The sequence below is a fragment of the Amphiprion ocellaris genome, chromosome 12, assembly GCF_022539595.1.
Source record: "Amphiprion ocellaris isolate individual 3 ecotype Okinawa chromosome 12, ASM2253959v1, whole genome shotgun sequence".
Taxonomy (NCBI): Eukaryota; Metazoa; Chordata; class Actinopteri; family Pomacentridae; genus Amphiprion; species Amphiprion ocellaris.
The window spans coordinates 34,837,725-34,865,602 of record NC_072777.1 but is presented as its reverse complement, the minus strand read 5'-3'; the positions used below and the strand labels follow the sequence as shown (position 1 = coordinate 34,865,602).

At 40.2% G+C, this 27,878-nt stretch overlaps 1 long non-coding RNA gene across 1 annotated transcript in view; it reads right to left on the bottom strand.

Moving 5' to 3' along the window:
* Window positions 1-27,878, bottom strand: part of LOC118470282 (uncharacterized) — a 153,585-nt gene that overhangs the window by 3,382 nt on the left and 122,325 nt on the right. The window contains exon 5 of the long non-coding RNA XR_004847317.2: window positions 22,781-22,848. This is a non-coding gene — a long non-coding RNA (uncharacterized LOC118470282). The remainder of the gene's footprint in view (window positions 1-22,780; window positions 22,849-27,878) is intronic.

Genomic DNA, 27,878 nt, shown 5'->3' with positions numbered 1-27,878 from the left:
ACCTCCCTTGTAAACTGACATGTATGCATTAAATTCATAAGCATGAGTTATGTTGAGTTACGGTGCCACTTTATTTATTTATTCAGTTTTTCTTTTTTCACATTATGCTTTTTTTTTCTTTTTTTTTTTTTTTTTTTTTTACCTAAGACCAACATTATTAAAGACACATGTATAAAACTGCTGACAACCCCAACAAGGTCAGGTTTTATTTTTCTATCATGAATTTTTAATCCAGGCAGGTTTATATTCGTAAAACCTCCCCAACACCTTGAAAAAACTACTACTCCATCGCTATGTCAAGTCTGTGGGCTGACAGCACCGCTCAAAAGTTTTAGAACGCTCCAATTTTTCCAGTTTTTTTCTTGGAAATTTTGCATGTTAATGTCTCATTGTTCTCTGGAATGAAAGCACAGAACAAATAAACAAATTAAGTTAAAAAAAATCAATTTAGAAACCGAAATGTCTTCTAAACTTCTGACCACCTCAGGCAGATATAACAGCTGAACACACTCATTCCTTCCACAATGGAGAACAACCAGCCCCATGGGTTTTAGGTCTGGAGACTGTACTGGCCACTTTTTGTGGCATATTTGCATCTTTTATTGTCCTTTTTGCATATTTTAGTGTCATTTTGCATCTTTTAGTGTCCTTTTTGCATCTTTTTGTGGCATTCTTGCATCTTTTTGTGACATTTTTGCATCTTTTTGTGACATTTTTGCTTCTTTTAGTGTCATTTTGCATCTTTTTGTGGCATATTTGCATCTTTTAGTGCCATTTTCCATCTTTTTGTGTCATTTTTGCATTGTGTAGTGCCATTTTTACATCTCTTAGTGCCATTTTTGCATTTTTAGTGACATGCTGCAACATCACTGCATTCACACATGTGCGTTATGAATATTTTAATCTGAGTTTTTTCTACTAACTGAAGAGTCTGTGCATTATCACCGTTTTCCACAACTGTGCAACATCTTGAATCTGTACATCAACATTTTCTTCTACATTTTTGCACTCCTTTGATGCAGCAAACTGATGTGCACATTTCCCAACTGCACAATTAAAAACAGGCTAACATTATCTTATTTAAACGTCAATATCATAATCATTTACTGAGAAGCCAAATTCATGATCATGATTAATATTCTATTCATTACACAGCTCTGCTGCAGACTTCACATTTCTTTTTAAGCAACTAAATCCAGCATTACGGGTAAATAGACTCCAGAAAGTTATGAGCCTCATCAAGACGAGGAAGATTTACAGCTGTTTATTTCTAAAACTAACGTCATCCCAGCAGTTTTGTTTCTGTGTTTGAGCCGCCTCGATTAGCAGAAGTTAAATTCGCTTTCATTTCAAGAAGTTAAATATTTGTGGGAGCGTCCGGAGTGTTTAGTTCAGGTCCGTACAGGAGCCAGCAGTCGCTTTAGAGAGCTGACAGGACAAATATCAACAAGCAGGGAGGCAAGAAATGACTCTTCCTCGGTGACTCCCAGAGGACGTCAAGTGAGACTGAGTCTGTGGAGCTGCTGCTCTGTGGACTCATGGGAACATCTGTATACGTGTGCACGAGCGTGTGTGCGCACGCTGTTTATTAATGCGCACACGTGTCTGCCAAACATCTGGCCTCACCTCAGTGTTTGAACATTTACACAGGTCAAAACAACAACTGCCAAATAAGTCATCTGGAGTGAGATTATGGAGGCAGCAGCATATGTTCCTGGGAGCTAATCATTATTTACGTTCACGTGTTTCCGTCCTCCATCGTTTCCCAAAAATCAATTATGGATGACTCCATTTGGATCCGCTCTCTAAATAGATTCTCCAGCCGGCCTCGTTCACGGCTCCTAATATTTACATCCGGATGAGAGGTGATCTGACGCTTTCTTCTCTCTCAGACAAATGATTTTTTCCTCGGCAGCGAAGCCACCAAAGTCCACAGAAAAGGCATTTCATCTCGCCGCTGTCGTGGCACGGATCCCGCTCGCTCCCTCATTCCTCTCTAATTATGTAGCGCTACCGATTTTAAATTGCTCCATAAAAAGTGTTTCATGTGAAAAAAGCAAGGGCGTAGAACCCAATTAGCGGCAGAGCAATGAGAAAGCATGCTGTTCCCGCTCAATAGAGTCAATTAGAAGTGGACGTGGAGGTGTGTGAGTGCATGTAGGAGTGAAACGAGCCACGTGGGACTAGTCTCCACCTGAACTGACGGTGTCACAGCCAGAGCTCGGGTCACATCTTCATGGGGCATTAGGAACCGGCCTTTAATTGCAAGCCGGTTCAGTAAATTAATTTTGATTTAAAGTGAATAGAACCTGTGGCGTTTAGTGCAAGAGATGAGAATAAAAGAGCTTTTGGTGATATTTTTGCTTCTTTTAGTGTCATTTTTGAAATTATTATTGTCATTTCTGCAGCTTTAAGTGGCATTTTTGCATCTTTCAATGCAATTTTTGCATCTTTTAGTGACATTTTTGCATCTTTTTGTGTCATTTTTGTGTCTTTTTGGGTCATTTTTGCGTTTCTTAGTGATATTTTTGCTTCTTTTTGAGACATTTTTGCTTCTTTTTGTGTCATTTTCGCATCTTTATGTGTCCTTTTAAGTGTGGTGTGATTTAAAAGGATTTGTCCTGATCAGCGGCTACACAGTTGGACTTAAATAATTTAAATGAGTAAGATTATAAAACACTTGATTACAGAACACCTCCAGGGGCAATGAGGTAACATTACATAGAGCACCATTAGGATGTGAGTACTTTCAGCTTTACCTCAAAATGAAGCTAAACTTGTATTTCTTTATCTGTCTAAAATGTGTTGTTGTGATGCTGCTGTTGCTCCAGATGTGAACATTTACGGTCCACAGGATCGGTCACTTTGAAGCAGCCCTGCAATGCATTCTGGGAGCGTTAGGATGCATTTTGAGACACGGGGTGTTGCATTGCTCCTTCCTTGATGCTACTTTGTGCAAATCAGGAGCGTCTGATTGCTGCTCCGAGCCTCTGAAAACTCCTGAACAACGTTTAAAGTTGTCGATGTAAGATGAAGGCAGTTTACTTATTGCCCCTTTTTGGTGAACTGCTGGTCCAATCTGAAATCCAGCAGCAGAGTGAAGCATTCATCCAATTAGGTGCAGTTGGTGTTTGTGCAGCTGCAGGAAGGTGAAGCCTGACTTGTTTTCCTGTAGAAGAGCAGCTGGAAGTCGTCTGTTGTGATGCTACCAAGCTGTGTGTCCATCAAGTGTCAAAGGTTGGGAAACGTTGCAGCCTCTCGTCTAAATAAAATCTGCTGCACTCTTGTAGCACGGCTTTGATGAGGAAAATGTAATCATGAAAAGAAATTAATAGATGTTTTGTCAAAATTTGGTGCGTAGGAGACCAAACAGCAAAGACTAGCCATGATTCAGTTTAATTATGAAGCATATTTGGAGGCAACTTTTGAAATGTTTCAAAGAAACAAAATTGTTTAGTTGCAAGCAGGTTCAGTGAATTAATTTTGACTGAAAGTGAACAGAACATGTGGCATTTACTGCAAGAGATGAGAATAAAAGAGCTTTGAGTGACATTTTTACATCTTTTTGTGGCATATTTGCATATTTTAGTGACATTTTTGCAACTATTTGGGTCATTTTCGAATCTTAATAGTGTCATTTTTGGATCTTTTAGTGTCATTTTTGGGTCATTTTTGCCTTTTTAGTGACATTTTTGCATCTTTTAGTGACACTGGAACAGAATTGAGCCTGTTTCCATTAACTGCTTCGGAGCGCATGAAGGTAGTGGTTTACGCTGTAAGCCTAGGCTGTAATTAACAGAGTAGTAGACACTGGAAACAAAATCAAACTGCCAAAAAATCTCAGGAGAAGAAGAAATAAACAAAACTTCGGCCACCTACAAGAGGAAAATGGAGATGAGGCTTCAGGAAGACAACAGAAGAAGCAGAAACTGTTTCCTCAGGTGTTTCCATCTCTTAGAAATGAAAGTAGTTTATGCAGATTTCGCAGTTTCCTTTAAGTTTTTCCGATGTAATACTTCAAAACGTATATATAATATGTAATGGAAACAAGAAGTTAATGCAAGAATTGTTTGTATGTTCAGAAGAAAAACTCTGACGTTCTGTTTCCAGCCTCCTGTCAAACTACTGACAAATATGACCTGTTTTCTAAGATGTTTTAGTTTCTCCTGGTTCTTCAGCTGTAGCTCCATGTTGCTCAAGCAGATAGACACTAATATTTGGTGCTGCAGCTCTAACTTAGATTAGTGAAAGCAGAAAGACTGTCGGTAACACAAACTCAAAGTTCACAGTCAAAAAAGAGCTTAATGATGCTAAAATGCTCCACAGAGCAAATGGAAACCGCAGAGTTGTTTGATAATTCTCTGTCGTGAATCCTTCAATCAGACGTGAGTGTTTTCTCGAACATTTTCTTGTTCAATACTGCTATTAAATACAATATCAACAGTGTATGATTTCGGTTAGACAGGCAGGATCTCTCAGGGTTTGTCTCTTACAAACAGATCAATAAAAAGGAGAAAAATTGAAATGGTGCCTCTTCCAGAAACAGAATGCATAACTTCCCTTTCACGTTAGTCATATTTTTCTCTTGTTAATATATTGACTGAGTCAGCTTTCAGATGAGGCAAAAGGTCGCGGTTGTAACCCTCAGCCCGGCTCCTCACTGTGACCTGGTTTTAAGCTTAAACTGAACTGGAAAGTTTAGTTTTAGGACTCTGAGTTCCACTGAAATGTGCTCAGAGTTTGTTTGCTGTAAAGTTCTTTCCTGCTGTCGAACAAAAATCAGTCGTTTCTGCAGCTCCAGCAGCAGACGGACTGCAGTGATTACTGATTTCAACATGCTGCTCGGTGCCACAGCAGCAGCCACATAAGTTGTTGTTAGCCATTCTCCGGCCGTGTATTGTCAAGGACTGCTTTGGCTATTGATTTCCACTCTTCAATAACTAATGCGTCTCCTGACCTTGGCTACATATTAAGAAGAGTTTCTCCCATTTGAGTGGAGAGTGGAGAAGGGGAATGAAGCATCAACAACCGATTTGGCACAAACTGCCTCACAGAAGCGATTAGAGCTCTAGATTTCAATGAGCCATTTAGCCTCTTTCTTAGCTTTCGGGTGGAGTGCACGGCGTAAGATTAATTGTTTTATCTGAGCCAGAGTGCTGGAGATGACTACAACTTTCCTCTGCAGCAGTACTTAACAGGCATCTGAAAGGAGAGGTGTCCAACATGAGGCCCGTGGGCCAAAAGCGGTCCTCCAGAGGGTCCAATCCGGTCCTCAAAGTGGAAAAATTCCAGAGAAGACATTAACTGCAGATTGTAAATTAGTAATTTACAATTAAAACTATAAATTTAAAATAATTTCTAGACCATGACAAGTTGTTTAGATCAGAAAGTAAAATACTAGATTGTTCTTTGTTCTTTTGTCATTTTGTGTCTCATTTTGTGTAATATTTTGCTGAGTTTCTGTTGTTTTTTGTCTGATTTTTTTCATTTTGTTCCTCGTTTTTGTCTCACTTGTGTTTTTTGTCTTGTGTCATTTTGTGTTTTGCTTTATTCATTGTTTTGTGAATCGTTTTTTGTCATTTTGTGTTTTTTTCTCCCATTTGTGTTGTCTTTTTTGTCTCATTTTTTGTCATTTTGTTTCTCATTTTTGTAATATTTTGTTTTGTTTTTGTTATTTTTTTGTCTTTTTTAAAAAAGCAAAATACCAGATTTTTCAGTTCCAGATAGCTGTGACTAAACGTTGTGTTCCTTTGTAGACACTCTGTGATCTGGAAGTTGTAATGTGGAAATGATAAACTGAGGCTGAATGTTTCTTTTTTCCCACAGAGTGGAGACAGACAGGAAACGGGGTAGAAGACATGCAGCAAAAGGGAATGGAACCCTATACGGGCACCCCGAGGCTGAATATTGTTGAAACTGAATTTATTTTTCTTAAGAAATTTCAGGTTGTTTATAACGTTTTGTAAAAAGATTATTCCTTAAATGTGAACATTTTCAAAATGAATTTTTTTATATTAAAACAAAGGAAAAATAGGAGTTGTGGTTATTCATAGGTTATTATGCTGTGATTTTACTGGTCCGGTCCACTGGAGATTAAATTGGACTGAATGTGGAACCTGGACTACAATGAGTTTGACTCCCCTGAGCTATATATTGACCGTACTAGAGATAATCACAGGTGCAGAGAGAGTTTTCTTCCTGAAGGGGGCAGGGGCAGCAGCAGATTAGCTGCATTTGAAGTTACAAACACTAAAACAGCCCATTTAGAGAAGGACTGATATCAGGAGTTAGAGAGTAATGGTAAAATGAACCATCTTTGCAGCATTTTGAGCTGAAGACACGTTCCGTAGACATGTGAGGCGATCGTTAATTTGCTGGAAAGAGGCTCAATGTGGGACCTTTGACAGCGGCTAAATATCAATACACAATTTAATCATTTTTTCAGCTTCCATGCTGATTTTCTGTAGAAAATAGATGTAAATTCCAGCTTGCTTGGCCTTGTAAAACATAAAAATCCCCGGCATGGCACATATTAATTCATACAAAATCAGAAACAAAGCAAACGGATGCCTTCGGTTTCCTAACGCACGCTGAATGAGGGAACATGAGCTGTTTACGTTGGTGAGACAGAAGCAGGTCATCGGTGTTAATCATGTCCTTTCATTCTTTTTTCCATCTTCATTTCTCACCTCACTTCCCTCTGCCACTCCATTCGCAGGTCAACGGCACTATTGATTTACACTCCTCACCTAATCACTTAGGTAACATTTCCCTGGCGGCTGCTTTTTTCCCCCCCATGATTCATAGCCCAGCAGTGAAATCTCCCAGTTGCCACTAATTAAGCGTAAGGTCAGCCTTTAATCATCACCTGCTTGTGCAGCGTGAGCGCCTTCCCTCGCTGATCCGAAGCCTCGCTGAAAACCTCTGCAAGATGAGGCTTGTTGGGGAGGGAAAGGAGCATATTTTTACCCAGGATGTGATGAATGATAATAAGTTCTGTCATTTCAGCGGCTTGAAAGACGTCCATTTTATTATGTGAGTGAAAAAAAGAAGAGAAACACTGTGAAAAATCTTCCTTATATATTTCCACAGATTGATAATTGGACCTGATGGACGCAGATGCTCGACTGAATCGTCTCTTTCTGGTTCTCACCTTCACATACACACACACACACACACACACACACACACACACACACACACACACACACACACACACACGTATCATACCGGCTACCCAGGACCAACTCATTCCAGCTGACGTTTAGGAGCTATAAGTGCCACTTTGGTCCTATGTGCGATGATTTAACCGCTTTCGACACTCGCCAAGAACTCCCTCTCCCCTCACACTCTGCCTCACACCCACCGACACACACATATAAGCCGATCCGCTCATGGCACTCTATAATGAGTGACTGTAGGCAGGAGTTTAACCTTTAGCTGTACGTATGAAGAGGGAGTGAAAGAGTGGCCTTTTTTGGAGATATTTTTAAAGCTCCAAATGGAAGTTCTTGCCTCGCCTGTTCGCCCTCAGAGGTCAGAGGTGGAGGTGGGTGACACGGCAGATTATTGTTAATAATAATCAGTCCCTCCTGGATTTTGTGGGTGTTTTTCAAGATTGTTGCGACTGAAAAAGTCTGAATTCCATTTGCAATGTATGTTGCGATGTTTGAAGCATATTTGCTGTGATGAAATTGTGGGAGACGGTGACAATTGCTGAAAAGTTGCATTTTTTTCAGCTTTTAGAACATGTTTTAACATTTTAATTGACAATATTTTTTCCTAAACTAATTCTTTAATGCTCCAACCCATTTCCACCAGCTGGTACACCACGGTGGGAAACTAGCAGCAGCCAGATACTGGTTTAACAGGAAGTGGTTGGTAGATTTAAGGCATTAAATGATCATTTACTACTGAATGAATCATATTTGGACACATCTGTCAGTGGCTTAAAAAGTTAATTTTACATCCTGGTATTCACACACGTGTTCACATGCACACGCTCACGGCTCGTCACGTCATTAATGAATCTAACTTCATTGTTTCAGAGCTCCAACAGGTCTGGATCAACAGCTTCCATCATGGTGATCTGTCTGGTCGGTTTCTGCTCCTTTCAGTCGTTCTCCTGATATGTTTGATGGTAGAAAAGTGTTTGTCAGTTGATGGTTTTTGTTTGTTTTCCACCACAACATTTCATGGGTGTAAAACAGTTTAGCTCCGCTTTGGTGAAGAACATCAGGGATTGTTTTTCACCGTCGTTAGCAGTAATTTCTGTTGGTAAATGAGAGACAGAATGGGACATGTCTGCATCTTCAGACCAGAAACAAGGAAATGAATTGTGTAATATACATGCGTTACGTTTGCGCTGGGGACTGCTATGATTGGTGGAACTCACAGGAGGCGGGACAAAATTGCGGAAAAGTTGCGGTGATTGGACAAAGTGGCAGAATTTGTGGAGAATGGTTGAATTCCATCACAACAACGTGAATTCATGGATTCATGTATTCATGTATTTTTAAAGCTCCAAATGGAAGTTCTGGCCTCGCCTTTCCACCCTCCATGGGGAGGTCGGAGGTGGAGGTGGGTGACACGGCCAGTTACTGTTGTCGGGGATTATCGTCGTTCTTGACATTTCCAATAACAGCAGCATCTTCCTTCTACGCTCAACGGTGCTGCAGCGTGTCATTAACTCCAGAACAGAGCTCATTGCAGCTGTGCAAGCAATCAATAGCCCACACACGCTTACATGTATGACATCTGCATAATCAGCCCGCTCTGCTGTTCAGAATGATGTTTTCTTTGAGATTAATTCATGTGCCATTTACGATGTTATACCGTGTCATCTATCACACTCTACAAATTGCTGTTATTTACATCTTAGCATGCCTGGGAGTCTTTCCTTGATAAATGGAAGCTAAAACAGGAAAGCTCGGCACTTTGAGGACCAGCCATTCTTCATTATTCTCCAGCCTTGCATTTGCAGCTTTAACCCTCGTGTCGTCCTGCGGGTCAAAATTGACCCGTTTTAAAGTTTGAAAATGTGGAAAAAATATATATATTTTCACAGTGAAACTTCTGATGTCCACATTTTCAACATTTTTGGGAAATCTTTGAACATTTTTTTGGTGGAAAAAAAGAAATGTTAAAAATGTTTCTTAAGAACATTCACATATAGAAAATCTTAGAAGTTTTACTGATATATATGTAATCACTAGATATTTTTATGATTTTTTGGGAAGATTTTTACTAATTTTTTGAAAATATTTACAAGAATTTTCTTGCCAAATTTGGGGGATTTTTAAAAAAAAAATAAAACTTTTAAGGAATTATTGGAATTTTCTTCCTGAAGTTTTGCAAATTTTTAGAAATTTGGGGAATTTTTTTGCTGAACTTTTGGATTTTTTTCAGACATCCATCCATCCATCCATCCATTATCTATACACCGCTTAATCCTCACTAGGGTCGCGGGGGGGGCTGGAGTCTATCCCAGCTGACTCAGGTGAAGGCAGGGGACACCCTAGACAGGTCACCAGTCTGTCACAGGGCTACATACAGAGACAAACAATCACTCTCACATTCACACCTACGGGCAATTTAGAATGATCAATTAACCTCAGCATATTTTTGGACTGTGGGAGGAAGCCGGAGTACCCGGAGAAAACCCACGCATGCACAGGGAGAACATGCAAACTCCATGCAGAAAGATCCCGGGAAAGCCGGGACGCGAACCAAGTATCTTCTCGCTGCAAGGCGAAAGTGCTAACCACTACACCACTGTGCAGCCCTTTCTCAGACAAGGAAACAATATTTTTTGGTGTCCATAAATGAGGACAACAGGAGGGCTAAAAAAAAAAGAAAAAGAAAAATTATCCACTGTTTGATGTGCGCTAACATGCTCTGCTGTAAACCAGGTCTCCTTCAAAACAAAATGAGTTCATGGAGTTTGGTCACAAATCTTGGCTCACCTCACATCTCACTTCCAGGAGGTCAAACATGGAGCTTTATGGAGGAACGCTGCAGGGTAAGGAAGCCTTCACAGCCACATATCACCGCTGGCCACATCACAGCCAATTCCACGTCACGCCAAAACAAAGTAAAAAATTGTCCACCAGTGTCCCGGGTGATGTATGTCTGTGCAGAGGGTAATTGCAGGCAGAAGAGGGGACGAGGGTGGAAGTGGTCCATCCGCTGGAGAGAGGACTCATGATGGATGGGCTGCAGGGATGCCAGACCTGCTCCAGGAGATTGAGAGCAATTCTCTCAGTGCCAAAGTGGCAGAAACAAATGGCTGAGATAGAGCTCCAGTCGCATTGTTACCAACTCCCACACGCTGATGCCTTTCAGGGCAGCGTGTGGCCTCTCCGGGGGCTTTGGGAGACCTGGTTGACTGGGTGGACGGACGCCTGGCATCCTTATTAAGTGGCTCAGGTCTGCCTGTCCGGACCCATCAAACCCTCCCAGCCCAGAGGAGGTCCAGGCTCTGTCAGGAGGAAGTGCAGTGGATGTCTTCATAATCAAAAGCAATTCTTGGCAGTAGCTGCAGGGGATTTTTATTTTATTATTAAAGTGAAAATCCATATTAAAGCAGAGTTCACATGTATTTGTCGTGTGATCTGAAGAACCAGAGAACGTTCTGGAAACAGGAACAAGCTCCCCGCCTCATTCCCACCCCAGAAAACTGGAAAAGGGAGAAACAAAGCTGGAGTCTCTGAAGGCATCAAGTGACGGCGCTTCATTGGAAATTGAGTGAGAATGATTTTGTGGTCAGCGTGACAGCACCCATGGGTGAACAGGAAGTCTGTCTGGAGCTCAGACCTCAGTCGGACGTATCAGATAAAATTACTCAAAGTTAAAATTTAAGCAAATATTAAACTTTAAGTTGACATTTTTGCTTCATTAAAGATTTTCTCATTTTTCGGTTTGAGGTTTTAATGTGAAAGATTATTTTTCTGTTGAGTTTGGCCTGGTTACCGTTGGAAACCCTGAGGATGTCTACAGGAAATAACTCTCATTCACTGAAAGAAGGAATTTTTAACAGCAAGCGTGAAACCTGTCCTCTTGAAAGATTGTTTATTGTTTCAGAATCACGACTCTTGTTTTCTAGACAATTTAAAACATTGTTCTCCGTAAATGTGACTGACCTTCCATCAGAGTAGGAAGTTCCTCCATTCACAATGAAAACTACTTAGGAAATACAAGCGTCAGCCATAAATAGTGTCAAAATGTATTTCTGATATAGTTAGTTTTGATTATTTTGTTGTGTAATTTTTAAAAATTTTTCCTTTTTTGTTTGTGTTTGAGCTTCTATGTAATGTTTAACATTTTTTTTGTTTTGTTTCATTTTATATAAGATTATTTTAATATTTTTGAATTATATTTTAAAAAATCAGTTTGGTTTGGTCAGCTGAGTAACCTGCTTTTATTTTGGGTTAGATTTTTGCATAGATATTTTTGTGTTTAACTTGTTTTGGATTTTTTTTTAAATAAGGTTGTGTTTGGTTTACATGTTTTGTAATTGTTTTGTTTTAGTTTTATGCATTTATACACACACACACACACACACGCATACATTTATTATTTATATTTCTATATTTACATTTGCTTTAGATGTTAGCATTTACACTTTTTGCCTTTGTCTTGATGTGTTTTTTTTTATTAGATTTTTATTTCATTTGCTTTGGATTTAATCTTTTTGTTCGGTTTGTGGTTTTGGTGTGACTTTCTGATTTGAATTATATTTCTTAATAAATTTGAGAAATTGATTCCTGGTTTCATCTATTTTGCTAAGAAATCTTTCCTGAAATAATGAAAACTATTCAAACTTTGGAAGAAATTGTGACACTCATTTCAAACCCCATCACTCACAATAAAAAGCTGATTGAGAAAACAAGCTGTCTGGGCCTTTAACCACCATATTAATAAACATCTGTGGGGTTGGAATTCCTTTCTGCTTTTAGTTGATTTTCTCTTTGAAATGATGCAGGCTGTTAACCCCAAAGGACAAAGCAATCCATTATCTTCCAAAAATGAAAAATCAGAAATGAGCTGCAACCATTTCCAGGTGATCATCTCTCCAGTATTTCCATATTGGAAACCTATTCCATCGGATTGATTTCCCTGGGAGACTTGTCAGTTCTCATTCATTTTTCAATTTGCAACTGCATCAGCACAGGCCTGCCGTCTTTGTTGAATCATAAAAAGGCTGTTTTCTTGGCCACTGCCCCGCATCCCAACTGCAGACCTATGATCCGGCTGCCAGATCAACCATGTGATATATCGATATCATGCAGAATTGTGACAACTTAGCGATAGAGAAGCGAAGAGGGAGGTCCTCGCTTGTTGTCTTTGACATAATTGCGGCCCGAGTTGATTTCCTTCTCTGGTGAAAGTCTGTCCCGTTTCTTCTTTCCTCTTCTCAAAGACAGACAGGCGCAGAGCAGCCTTTGTCTTGATGTATTAATTACACGGCACTTCTTCCTCCACCAACGCCACCAAAAGGGGGAAAGACGGGGTTTTTTCTCCGACTGCGGGGAACAGTTCCATCCTCCTCCTCTCATCACGGCAGCAGAAGGTGCAGCAGATTAGGTGTCAGATGATATTTAATGTGAAGAGGGCCTGTCTCTTTCCCTGACACCCTCTCCTGGGTGCACTGCTGCACGGCGCCGATACTCCACCGCTCTCAATCCAGGTCTCATCAAATGGCACTCAAGTCGGAGGCAGCGAGAGAAAGAGGACATATGGTGAAGAGGAAGAACAAAGATAGCGAGGGGCAGAGAGAAGAGGCTGAAGAGAGGAGGAGATGTGAGACGGAGGGTGGGGGGGAGAAGTCATTAACGGAAAGAGAAAGAGGGAGAGAGTGTAAGTGGGAACAGGGAGATGTGAAGAGAATGCACGCTGAGGTGGCAGCCGAGGAAAGGGCGAGAGATGGAAGCGTAAAGAGAAAAGATGGAGGAAGGATCCCGGTTTGCTGGGTGAAAAACGCCGTCAGCTCGGGCTCCTCGCTGAAGCCTACAGTAGCTGAACGATTGTGACAGTGTGGAGGATAAGAGAATGAGAAGAGGAAGGCCATGGAAGGGCTGTGAAATACCCGGGGACGAAAAAAAACACCTTCCCTCCAAGAGAAAGCGGGAGGAAAAGACTTGTGGCTCGGCTCAGATGTGTTCCCTGGATGGGAATGGCAGAAGACTGGAGCTGCAAGAAAGCGTGACAGGATGCAGGCCCTGAGGTCGAGGAATCAATTTAAATGGTATCACTCCACTCCTCCTCTTTCTCCTTCTCCTTCTCCTCCCACTCCACCTCCTTTTTCATCTTCCACTCTTTCAGCCCCACAGCTTTTCTCTTCCTCCCGCTTTATTCCACTGTTATGTACAGCCGAGACAGAGAACGCTCCACGGCAGCGAGCTCTGAACGGTGAATTTACTGCTCTTTATACATCTGAGCGCTATTTTTCTGCATCAATTATGTCTTAAAAAGACATCAGGGGTAACGGCACGCATTGGTAAAGTAGGTTGTTGCTGTTTCTCCCTCTCTCGCTCAGGATTTTCTACCCTTTTTATGGCAAATATAGAAGGGAGGAAGAAAGACATCTCAAGCTGTTGTGCGCTGACCCCAAAAGTGAAGTTTTGATTGAAAGCAGTGATTGGATCAGTTCTCTGTATCAGCTGATATTTACAGCTGATATTAACAGTGGGGAAAGTAACATCCCTGCTCTGGTTTCATGGTTTCATCAAGAAGTCCAATGAACTGTGATGGCTGAAGTCGTGTCTCCCATAAAAATGACTACATGGTGAAAGACGTCTACTGGACAGAGCTTCAGAACGATGCTTCAGGATCCACTGGTGGCAGAAACTTAACTCATGTCTGATAAATCTGAATGTGCCAGAACCTGGGCATCCAATTGGTGATGTAACTAACCAGTAGGAGATGTAAATAAGCACGTTTAGTTAAATCAAGGATGTCAAACATGAGGCCCGTGGGCCAAAAGCGGTCCTCCAGAGGGTCCAATCCGGCCCTCAAAGTGTAAAAATTCCAGAGAAGACATTAACTGCAGATTGTAAATTAGTAAAACTATAAATTTAAAATAATTTCTAGACCATGACAAGTTGTTTGGATCAGAAAGTAAAATACTAGATTGTTCATTGTTCTTCTGTCATTTTCTGTCTCATTTATTGTAAAATTTTGTCTTGTTTTTGTTGTTTTTTGTCTTTTTTTGTGTCAATTTTGTCATTTGATGATTTTGTCATTTTGTGTTCTGCTTTATTCGTTGTTTTGTGTGCTGTTTTTGTTGTTTTGTGTTTCCTTTTTGTCTTGCTTGTGTTTTTAATCTATTTTTTGATCTTTTTGTGTCTCGCTTTTGTCACTTTTTTGTCTCACTTGTGTCATTTACGTAATTTTTTGTCTTGTTTTTGTCATTTGGCCATTTTTTTGTCACTTTGTAACTTTTTGTCTCATTCTTTGTCTCCTTTTTTGTTTCGTGTCGTTTGTCTCATTTTTTGTCATTTTGTTTCTGGTTTTTGTCATTTTGCATCCATTTTTTGTAATATTTAGTCTTGGTTTTGTCTTTTTTTGTCATTTTGATCATGAAGTAAATTACTATATCATTCAGTTCCAGATGACTAAATGTTGTGTTCCTTTGTAGACACTCTGTGATCTGGAAGTTGTAATGTGGAAATGATAAACTGAGGCTGAATGTTGATGAAACTGAACTTATTTTTCCAAAGAAATTTCAGGTTGTTCATAATGTTTGATAAAAAGATAATTCCTTAAATGTGAGCTTTTTCACACTAAAAACAAAGGAAAAATATGGAGTTGTGGCTATTTCTAGGTTATTATGCTGTGATTTTACTGCTCCGGCCCTCTAATGATTAAACTGGACTGAAAGTGGAACCTGAACTAGAATGAATTTGACTCCCCTGACTTAAATACTTAAGTATAAATTAAAGGGACTCACGCTTGATTTAAATATTTTCAATTTGTTTAGCTTTATCCCTCTATTTCACTCCATCACACAGGTAATAATGGTGCTTTTTACTTCAGTGTATCAGTCTGACAGCTTCAGAATACTTTTCAGTTCATGGTTTTTCACACTTATGTCTCCAAATGTGGTGCTTTTGTTCAGAACTTCTTCAGCTAAATAAACTGCTTCAATACAGTGATGGATTTCTTGGAAAATGCATCATCACAAAGCTGAAAACAGGTTAAAGTTGACCTTTAGAGTGAGATAAGACGATCTTATACGATATGATGTACAGCTGTAGATTAAACGAACCCAATAGTAAATCAAGTAAGTAAAATTAGATCAACTTTAAACAGCTGTAAAATGCAACATGCACATTAAAGCAGCAGTAATATGGATCCAAAAGCATCATATATACCAGTAAAACCCCGGCAGGCTGCTTGCTTTTCTGCAGAATAAGTACTTTTACTTTTATGTATTTTCTTTTATTAGGTTTTTAAAGCCTGGTCTTTTACATAAGTAAAGGATTTGAGTATTTCAGCCTGAAATGATGCTCAGACGATGAATCCGAACTTTCCCTCGAGCACTAAAATTGTTTTCTTCATGGTGGGATGCCTTTTAAACACCCGACTAGTTAGTTTCATAACACAGCTGAGAAGGATCTCGAATACTGAAATGTTAACTCTACGCGAATTGCTAACGTTTGGCATGCTGACAAGTTAATATGGAAACATGTGAAACTGGTGTTTTTGCTGCTCAGAACGGTCTTCTGGGAGAAGACTATGTGTAACAGTAGTCACCAGCTAGTCTCCAGCTGTGCCAGTCCTCAGCCAGCAGCTGATGGTGTCTAACTGGACGAGAAGGAGCAATGACTCAACAATGAGCTCCCCAAAACTCATTTTGGTCGCTTGCATCTGTGACTACTCACTACTTCAGAGCTCATGGCGATTTTTGAGGGTTGAAACGTAGACTGAGTGGTAAATCGAGAGCTTTACCTTCTTTGTTTACCTCAACAGCCTGTAAAACACTCACATTACTGCTGATGCTGCACCAATCAGCCTGTCCATCTCTTGCTCTTTTTTATCCATTACCTGTAAACAAGATCCCAAGATACTTAAATTCCTTCACTGGGGGCAGAAACTCACCCACAACAAAGACGGAGCAATCAGAGACCCATGGGCTGAAATTTAGAGGTGCTGAGTCACTTTACACTCGACTGCAAACCACAAAGGTCAAGGACTAATGAAGCCAACGGAACCACGTCCCCTGCAATAAGCAGAGACATAACTCTGAGACTTCCAGACCCTCCTCACACCAGCTGCACCTCCAGATCCCGACCATGAAAATTACCAACAGGATCAGAGACACGGGGCAACTTTGGAGTTCAACAACCACCAGAAACGTGAATGTGAACGCAGCTCTCACTTTTACTGTACAAGGACTAGATCAGGGGTGTCACACTCATCTTAGTTCAGGGGCCACACTCAGTCCAATATGATCTCAATCGGCCCAGACTTTTACTTTTAGTGCAAAAAAGTACATTCTGAAAATGTTCACATTTAAGGAATTATCTTTTTACATAACATCATCAACAACCTGAAATCTCTTCAGAAAAATAAGTTCAGTTTCAGCAACATTCAGCCTCAGTTTATCATTTCCACATTACAACTTCCAGATCACAGAGTGTCTACAAAGGAACACAACATTTAGTCACAGGAATCTGGGAGTGGACCCTATAGCATTTTACTTCATGATCAAAAAAAGACAAAAAACAAGACAAAATATTACAAAAATGAGACAAAATGACAACATTGAGAAACAAAATGAGATAAACAACATGAATCTAAACAAAAAAGAAGAAAAAAATTTGAAAAAAGTTACAAAGCAACAAAAAAAAGGGACAAATGACACAGGCGAGACAAAAAAAAGCCACAAAATGACAAAAACTAAACAAAAAAATTACATAAATAACTCAAATGAGACAAAAAAATGATGAAAAGCCAGAAACAACACAACAAAAAATAGACAACCAACACAAGCGAGACAAAAAAAACACAAAACAATGAATAAAGTGAAACACAAAATGACAAAAATGAGAAACAAAATGACAAAAAAGACAAATAAACAACAAAAACAAGACAAAATATTACAAAAATGAGACACAAAATTACAAAAGAATAATGAACAATCTTGTATTTTGCTTTACGATCAAAACAACTTGTCTAGAAATTATTTTAAATTTACAGTTTTACAAATTTACAATCTACAGTTGATGTCGTCCATGTAATTTTTAGACTTTGAGGGCCGGATTGGACCCTCTGGAGGACCGCTTTTGGCCCACGGGCACCGTCCTGATGCCACTGATTTCCACATTCCACATTCTCTATCATATAATAAATACTCTTTTGCTGGCATTTCATATGTCTTTTCCTATTTTCTCACAGCCTATTTGCTGACAAAATACATTTCTGCCTGTAAAATGACGAATGCAGCGTGTCTGAGTGCTGATGTGTCCGTCGATGTCATTGTCTGGCAGGGCTGTTAGCGTAGCCGTCATCTTTTACTGCTGTTTATCTTATCCTGTTGCTATTTATCTCAAGTTTGCGGAGTGATTCATGTTTCGAGGAGTTCCTTAGATATCATTCCAGACTGCATTTAAACAGATATATTGCGTAATGTCTGAGAGTCATTAGAATCGCCCTTGGAAAGTTCAGAAAGAAAAATTAAGTAGTGCTCACACCTGGAACTGATTTGCAGACGCGGTACATTTCGATTCATTTGTAATAATTAATTCCAGAATTGCAAACGCACGCAAATTAAGCAACAGGAAAATCAAAATGTTTAAAAATGCTGATATAGTTTTAGAATAAAACGCAGCTGGGATGAAACTTAGTCTGAATCTTCCCCATGTGCTTCCCTGTCTAGATACGCTGGCACAGAGGAATAACACCTTTGGTGTTACAAGTGGTCTGGCAGATGGTCAACTCTGATTGAATTCTCCCCCTGTCTCTTTCCTGCCACCACAAGCTTCCCTGCACGTTTCACATCTTGGCCAATACTGTCCTTTGTGTCCCACGTGGCTGGAAAAGCAAAGGCAAGCTGATCTACACACAAGTCAATGCCCTGCAGCTCCCTGTGGTTTGGGGAACTGTCCTGAATCGAAGAAGTGAAATCCTTGGGCTTGATTCACCTTTATTCTCTCTGACAAATGCCCTCAGACAGCCCTCTTCTCTTTGTCTGGTGCAAGCGTCCGCCGACTTAAAGCAAAGGACAGGTGTTAAACAAGACTTTTATCGACATCTACCAATACGTCATTATATAGAAACAAAGGGGGGCAACATGGACTGACTGAAGTTGTTTAGAAATTCATATGATTGGAAAACTAACAAGAAGCCAATTTCAATTGTGCATAAATGTCTGATAAATCGTGTCATTCCACTGAACACGTAAAGACGATGTGGGAGAAAGAAGGAGGGATGGACTGCAGTATGGAAACTCCAGTTGAAATCCCAAAGAGATGGAAGGAATATGGACAGAAAACCTCGAGAAGATACTTTATACTCCATATCAGAAAACTCCTAGCTGTTGGAGAAAGTGTGGAGACCAAACCATCTTCATATCCTATGGGACTGCCCACTTACTAGACAGTACTGGATTGATGTTCATGGAGAACTGCAAGACATTTTTAAATGAGTAATTCCTTTTGGAATAAAAACAGGGAAATTCTGTTTATTTTGGATGTTTACCACAGGAATGGAGAAAAAAGGATAAATATCTATTGAGTGCTTTGTTGGTTGCAAGTAAGAAATCTATAACTAAGAAATGGTTATCACAGGATCACAATCATGTGATCATCAGCAGGCAGCTGATGTAGTGTTCACTTGTTGTCATGGTTACAGTGACAGCGTGCCGCTATCTGGCAATGATACAGAAATCTTTAACAAATCTCCACATTTGTCCACAATTATTAGAAATTTGTCCAGAACTTGCTAATAAAAATCTCTTTTCCTGTTCACAATCTGTCCAGAATGAGTTAAACATCTAGGACAGCTTAGAAGGGTTCCAAAAATGACTAGAAACAATAAAAACACGTCCAAAATTATGCAAATTTGACCTCATAAAATAAGTGTATTCTTAAAATGTTATCAAAATTTGTCAAAAATGACCAAAAGCATGTGCAAAATGACTAGAAATTGCTCAAATTTGTTTGTTTTTTGTTGTCATGGTGACAGTGACAGTGTGCCACTATATCTCGTAATGAGAAATCGTTAACATATCTGTGGATCCAGACTATAAGCTGCATCACTGTCAGAATTTAATGAGGTGGTCCTGGTGTCATTTCTGACCTTCCCTGAAAATTTCATCCAAATCCGTTAGTCGGTTTTTGAGTAATGCTGCAGACGGACAGACAGATTCACAGACAAACGTACACCGATCGTCACATAACTCCGTCACGTTCTTTGGCAGAGTAGAAAAAAAGGACAGGAGGTAATTTATGAGGACTGGTCTCTTCTTGAGCTTGTGTGTTGCATTCTGCTGTGTTTTCTGTGCTTCCTGCATTCTTACATAGATGTTAGTGTGTCTGTGTGGGTCGACGTGTCTGAGCTGCCATCCAGAAGCAGAGTAGTGCCGGCGGGGCGTAGCCTTGTCCGTCCATCTGTCAGGCCTGGAGAGGTCCCACTCTGTGACTCCTGTGGCTGTCAGGGCACTTTGCCCTCCACAGTGTGCTGCTCTCCTCCCATCCCCGTCTCCCTGCTCTTCCTCCTCCTCCTCCTCCTCCTCACAGCTGCCTCCTCAGCTGTGTCCACTGGCCGTCGTCCCACTCCTCGGAGCATGTCCTGTTTATCTCACAGCGTCTGAGCAGCAATCACACCCCAAACGCCCAAACACAAGCAAATGCTGCATGCATGCCGACACACTCCAGCAGGTTTACAGTGAGAACGGAGCGAACGCGACCGCAGGATGTGCTGTCACATGCATCAGGAAGACATGCAGGTGAAGCTTTCTGTTCTCTTTGTGTGGATGAAGCCATGCAGCAGGAGAAAACCACAGTGATACTGGGTTATCTGGTTACATTACCATTAAACAGTCTCTACACAATCATCTTTAGGTGTCAGTTAAATATTTTATAAATTCTGGTGACACAATTTTAAGACTTTGATTATTACTCTGCCAAGAAACACAGCAGAGTTATGTGACGATCGGCATACATGAATGAATCCTTCCTTCCTCCTGTCTGTCAGCAACATGACTCAAAAATGGATTTGGATGAAATTTACAGGGAAGGTCAGGAATGACACAAGGACCACCTCATTAGATTTTGGCAGTGATGAGGCTTATAGTCTGGATTTCCCATTGAGATAGCAGCACAGTGTCACTGTAACCATGACAACAAGTGAACACTGCATCAGCTGTTTGCTGACGATCACATGATTGCGATTCTACTACAAATCAACCGCTGAGGACTTATTGGAAATCCCATAAGGAATAATTGATTAAATTGTGGAGGTGTTTATTCATGCATGCCGACACACTCAAGTGAAACAAAACAAAAAAGAGACAAAAAATTAGACAAAAAGGTGAGAAAATGACAACAAAATGGACAAATGACAAAAATGAGACAAAAAATGACAAACGCAAGAAACAAAACGACAAAAAGAATAGACTAACAGCACAGGCAAGACAAACCCCCCCACAAAACCTCAAAAAATTGACAGAATACAACGAATAAAGCAAAACACAAAATGACAAAAATTTAACAAAAAGACAAAAAGGAAACACAAAATCACAAAAACGAGAAACAAAACGACAAAAGTCAGACAAAAAAGAGAAGCAAGAAACAAAATGACAAAAAATTAGACAAACGACACAATACAAAATAAAAAAGACAAAAAATTAGACCAAAAAAGTTAGAAAATGACGAAAAAATGGACAAACGACAAAAATGAGAAATAGGCTAACAACACAAGCGAGGCAAAAAGGAAACAGAAAATGACAAAAATGAGAAATAAAATGACAAAAACACGAGACAAAAGTCAGAGAAAAAAGGACAAAAAAACTACAAAAAGAAGACAAAATATTGCAAAAATGAGACACAAAATGACAAAAGAACAATGAACAATCTAGTATTTTACTTTATGATCAAAACCATAGTTTTACTAATTTACAATCTGCAGTTAATGTGTTCTCATTGCGAAACACTGACAAACATCAACATTATATTTGCTTGAAGATCGTCTCCCCACTGCTGTTGTTGAGGATCTTCAATTTACATAAAAGCACCTTGAAGAGTCATAGATGGAATCAAAGGAATCACAGATGTTCTAGTGCTGGAGTCTGATGGATTCATGTTTTTGATTTGAAATTAAATGGCTCAGACTGATGATATGAAAGGAAGGATTTCACATTTGGCAGCTGTGTAGTTTCTGTCTTGTTATTGTGTGTGTGTGTGTGTGTGTGTGTGTGTGTGTGTGTGTGTGTGTGTGTGTGTGTGTGTGTGTGTGTGTGTGTGTGTGAATAATGTTGAATTTAATGGAAACCGTGTTTGTTCTTGACATTTTTCTGCTTAGACCATCATTTCTGATTGACCGTCGGACTGACAGCTGCTAGCGCGGCTAATAAGACAAACTCCATACGGTCCGACGCACTCGAGCCGGGGACAAACTGTGTGACATTTTGCATGAGGAACACTGAAAGGAAAGCAGCGATACGAGCACTAATCTCCAAGCAGAGCTCTTCTGCTGTCAAACATATTTAAGCTTTATTAATTTGGATGTGCTGTTATTGTAGCCGCAGCATTGGCAGTCGAAGACGTCGTCTCTTGGAAACAGGAGCAGAAAACAAAGTGATGAGTGGATCCACGCTGTTGATTTAGCCTTTAGACTTTCCAACAAGACGTGTAAATAACAGCGGCTTCCAGCAGAGCCTCTGTTTTTGGGGCCCTCTCATTCATTTGGTGCGTGTGCCCAGTGGGCCGTGTACTAATCCATCCTTTCCTGTGTTCAGAGTGTGGGTGCGTGCACGTTGGCGAGCTCGTTTAGCCTTGTTTTCATTTGTGTTTGGCAGAAAGGCCTCCCAGCACTGAGACACAAACAATTCAGCGTGGCTCACCTCGTCCTCCGTCCTCTCAGAATCACTCACTGCAGCTCCGAACGCCGTCAAACTCAATTTCAAAGTTTTTCATCTGCCAAATCCAGCTGCATTTTCCGGCTCACATTTGTGATGGCGCTGCGGTCGGGAAACAGAGCCAGGAAGAAGTCAGTGTGATTGGCGAATCTGGGCGATGTCAGTGTAGCGTTTCAAAGCCAGATATCGTTCCCGAAAACAGCGGGACTGGCTGCCACCGCGCACGGAGGAGTCAATAAATATCTTAATTAAAGGAATGCAGTCTTAGTTAGTGATGCATTTGCAGAGATCAGAGATGTGGATCTTTGTTTGTTTTCATACATTCTAGTTTCCTGTCATCGTGCATTAGTCACAAAGGGAAGTGTGGCCTAACAGAGTGCTCTGCTAACACACTGGGAGTGACTCTTCCAGTTTGCCACTGCTGGAAACTGTAATATATTCGCCAGGGCCGCTAATCAAAGCAAGCTGAGCGAAAAATATGTGTGTAATTTATGACATGTTAGAATTGGCTGGTGTCCGTCCCTCACTCCATTCCTCTGCAACTCCACCCCGACATAAATTTCATTTAAGCAGAACAACACAACGTGGGCCACAGACTTTTAACCATGGGAAACAGTGTTATTGTAATGATAAAAATGCTTAAGGCATGTTAGTCCATATATTATCCCCTCTTTTTTTATCCACTTTGTGTTTATTTACCTTGGAGATGAATGCAGCTAGACTCCCTCTGGCTCTCCTTACTGGGGGTTTTGGAGAACATGTGCTCTCTGAAAAGGAAAGACAGGACAGGACTGATGTACCTTTATTAAATCTGCTTTATTGTGGGTGTTCAGTCAGCTGTTGCAGAGCTGCTCTGCCCTAATCGCTGAACCTTTGGCTTTTGTGTTCATGCTCCCCGTTCTGTGTGTCTCTGCCAATGATAATTACAGTTAGGCGACGCTCAGATGGATGCGCATGCCTCATTGAAACTGATGAAATCAATATGTTAAATATGCTGTTTTTCCATCTGATGAAACATGGTATTATGTTAAAAAGCAGAGCGATTACACGGCACTAAGTGGCACTTTAACAATGAGTCTTCTATCTGACTTTACTAAGCTAAATACTGAGTCTGCCAGTAAAAAGCAGAGTGACATTTGGTCTCTTTGGTTTTAAGCTTTATGTGTAACTTGTGGTCAACACTTTTCATCAGAACAGTTTTGGGTGAAAGAGGAGCTCCAACATAAACTGTTCACAGTGAGCTCTGTGGATTGTAATGAGTAACCAGTCAGGTCTAGATTCCTTTACAGCAGGGGTGTCAAACATGCAGCCCGCGGGCCAAAAGCGGTCCTCCAAAGGGTCCAATCCGGCCCTCCAAGTGTAAAAATTCCAGAGAAGACATTAACTGCAGATTGTAAATTAGTAAAACTATAAAATTAAAGTTGTTTTGATCATAAAATAAAATACTAGATTATTCATTGTTCTTCTGTGTCTCATTTTTGTAGTATTTTGTCTTGGTTTTGTTGTTTTTTGTTGTTTTGATCATAAAGTAAATACTATATCATTCAGTTCCAGATGACTAAATGTTGTGTTCCTCTATAGACACTCTGTGTTCTGGAAGTTTTAATGTGGAACTGATATACTGAGGCTGAATGTTGCTGAAATTTAACTTCCTTTTCTTTGGAATTTTCAGGTTGTTCATGATGTTTTGTAAAAAGATAATTCCTTAAATGTGAAAGTTTTCAGAATGAACTTTTTTGCACTAAAACAAAGGGGAAATTAGAGTTATTTACAGGTTATTGTGTTGTGATTTTATTGGTCTGGTCCACTGGAGATCAGACTGGGCTGAATGTGGAACCTGAACTAAGATGAGTTTGACTCCCCTGGCTTAGTCTAACAGTTAACAGTAAAATATTGTGCCAGAAAATGAATAGCCTGCACGCAAGAACTGCACTTCCATCACAGAGCCGCTAACAGCTAAAGTGGAAACAACTGTACTGATAATGAAGGCAAAGTACTGCTCGAAACTTTGTAATATTCTTCATCAGGTATATAATTTATCAGGAATTATTTAAAGTCACTATTTTATGAACATTTAGAGTTATTAGGCTGAGGAGTAGCATTCTTGACACATTTCATTTCTGAATTTTGACTCATTCTGAGGCTGTGGTAGGGCCAGGAGACCCGTGGCAGGCTGCCACCGTCCAGGTAATTAATGGGAAATGCTGCAAGTATTTGGAGCCTTTTCTTTGTCCATCTGGACAAACTTAAGCTGGACTAAATATGTGAATTTGGCTTCTTGAGGCTCATTGTTGAGCATTTTTACTACATACTGCAGAGACACAGCTTCCAGTCCACTATTCTGGCCTAGCAGTTGTTTTATTTTTGTCTTTGAGTGGTTCATTATTTGAAAAATTCTTCAAATACAACAACAAGAAACAAAGGTATCCTTAAAAAGAACATTTGTTGTTGAATTTCCCTGACAACTATTACATCTTAAAGTGCTGGAACTGTAGAAAAACTGTGTTATGGTATTGATTAAAGTCCTGCTTGGAACTGTCCTGCACTGTAAAACCACTAAACTGTGTCTCCTCCGTCTCTGTTTTAACTTTTGTCTTGACAGCGAGTGGTTTTGAGGCAGTAATTGTTGTAAATATGGAAGGAACACAAGCCTTCCTAACCTCAGCGTATTAGCATAGCCTTTCAGAGCAATGGCAGAAATTCATTTTGGAAACCATCTGCTCACTTTTATTAGCAAGTGGTGCTAAAGCTAATCTAAAGCTATCCGGGTAAATTGGGAAAAAGTACTTTTAGATCATTTAGTATCCTAGAAATGATCGTAATATTCTGAAATATACTTTCTACTTGATATATTTTAGGACATATTTACTACAGGAGGTCTTTGGTTTATGACGTCCTCGACCTACGGCATTTCATCGTCACGTGGAACTAGCTGATGAGCAGAGTGGATGAATACATTGTCACGTGGCACTATCAGACGGCTTTGTTTCCATTTACCGGTTGTACACCACCTTGGATTGTGCTGCATTCACAAACTTTTTGCCCTTCATTATGACTCCCAGCATAAGTCAGGGCCGGATTGGACCCTCTGGAGGGCCGCTTTTGGCCCGCGGGCCTCATGTTGGAAACCGCTGGTTTATGCAGGAGTGTTTTCAGTAAAAAGAGAAACATCAGACTTAATTGGACATGAAGCGGAGCGGTACAGGCGCCATGTTCCACCTTATGTGAAGACATTTCTCATCAGTCTTTGGCTCCAAAATCACACTCTGCTGCCACATAAACACCCTAATTTCTGCTCCTTTTCTATTCCCATCCACTTGAGTGTTACTAACAGAAAGAAAATGAGCGGCAAGTCAGAAGCACTTCGAAGTTTGCCAGCAATAATTGAGATGATTGATAATTGGGTCCCTAAATAGCCGGATATTGCATCTAGAGGACAGAATAACAAGTGTTCATGGTTTCTCTGCATGGACATGTGTGCAAATGTATATGCTTGTAAACTCATTCCCACACACATGCAAAAGCAAACAAACTGGAAAGGAACGGGAGAAGCCACAAAGTGCATAGATAACGAAATCAGTAAATAATAGAATACATTTGTTGCTGGTGAAACGGGCTCTTCGGAGGATAAGACTCACTGTGGTTTCCATCTGAGGGGAGAGGAAGAAAGTCAGAGGAGGGAGAGTAAGCACAGCTCATCAGGGCTGCTTGAGATAGTCGCTCGGAGGGGAGAGATAAAGGCGTTTTCGCACAGTAAAATCATGCATCCATCACAATGCTTATCGGTCACTTGGGAAAGGTGCCTATAATAAATCGTCAACTGCAGCGTCAATAGCTCAGAGCCAGACAATGGGAGGCAGTGGAGCGGTGCTCTGTGCTTGTTTGAACACTGTGACTTATTTGGAGGGCAATCAAACAGAATGGAGATATTTATAATGTGAGCTCACTGCATATCTAGCCGGAGGGGAGATACGAGACGAGCCGTGATGGCTTCCAGATTTTCTAGAGGGGAAGGTGAAGATTGCTGCAAGGAGACTGACAAGCTCTTCATCCTGTCTGCTCAACCGTGTGCCGGAGCAGAGGTTCAGATATTCAGGGACCCTCCACAGGCCGGGAGACACAAGAAACCTGCTGGACTTAAGAAATGTTGAGCTTTAAGGGTCGAATCACCAAAGATGCAGAACGCTTTGAGTTTATACTGAGGTTTTCAACCAAATCCAAGAACACAGAGGGTGTACAGCTAAAAACAAAGCTGTAGCTATGAACTAAAGTTTACATTTACACTTGTAAAGACCATAATCTTGAGTTTCCATTGACTCCTTTAACCCTCCTGTTGTCCTCATTTACAGGCACCAAAAAATATTGTTTCCTTGTCTGAAAAAAATCCAAAAAGTCAGCAAAAAAATTTCCCAAATTTATGAAAATTTGCAAAACCTTCAGGAAGAAAATTCCAATAATTCCTTAAAAGTTTCCCTTAAAAGTTTTATTTAAAAAAAAAAAAAAAATCCCCAAATTTGGCAGAAAATACTTGTAAATATTTTCAAAAAATGAGTAAAAATCTTCCAAGAAAAATCCTAAAAATATCTAAAGTGATTACAAGATGACAGAGAAGACATTAACTGCAAATTATAAATTTGTAAAACAAAAAAATAAAATTAAACTTGTTTTGATCACAAAGTAAAATACTAGATTACTCATAGTTCTTTTTGTTGTTTTTTGTCATTTTTTGTCTGACTTTTGTCCTTTTTGTCTCATTTTTGTCATTTTGTGTTAGAACTAAGATGAGTTTGACTCCCCTGATCTACACATTGTATGATTTTAACGATCTCATAAGTCCACAGCTTGCTACGCTGTACGACATGAATCTAATAATCTTTGGGCACGACGTGAAGTTTGCTCTGTGCAGATTAACGATGAAAATGCAGCTGAATCTCAGCCTACGATGTACGAGTTGACGTGAACGAAGAATAACACGTCATCAGCGTGCACCGTCCATCCATGAAAAATAAACAACTGAAGTATAAACGAAGCTCCTACAATCACAGGGAAACTAGCCAAACATGAACCCTACAATCACAGGGAAACTAGCCAAACATGAACCCTACAATCACAGGGAAACTAGCCAAACATGAACCCTACAATCACAGGGAAACTAGCCAAACATGAACCCTATAATCACAGGGAAACTAGCCAAACATGAACCCTACAATCACAGGGAAACTAGCCAAACATGAACCCTACAATCACAGGGAAACTAGCCAAACATGAACCCTATAATCACAGGGAAACTAGCCAAACATGAACCCTATAATCACAGGGAAACTAGCCAAACATGAACCCTACAATCACAGGGAAACTAGCCAAACATGAACCCTACAACCACAGGGAAACTAGCCAAACATGAACCCTACAATCACAGGGAAACTAGCCAAACATGAACCCTACAATCACAGGGAAACTAGCCAAACATGAACCCTACAATCACCGGGAAACTAGCCAAACATGAACCCTACAATCACAGGGAAACTAGCCAAACATGAACCCTACAATCACAGGGAAACTAGCCAAACATGGACCCTACAATCACAGAGAAATTAGCCAAATATGAGCCCTCACCCTGCTGACATTTATGTGTTTGGAGAGAAATCCCCCCTAAACAGAGGAGGAGGAGAATATGGACGCGTTCATGGCTAGGAAAGAGAGGCCAATTTGGGATTACAATTTTGCGAATTTTTCACCTGTATTATTCCATACTTTGTCCTTTTTGTCCGGTTGTTGTACGAGCTGGACGACACGT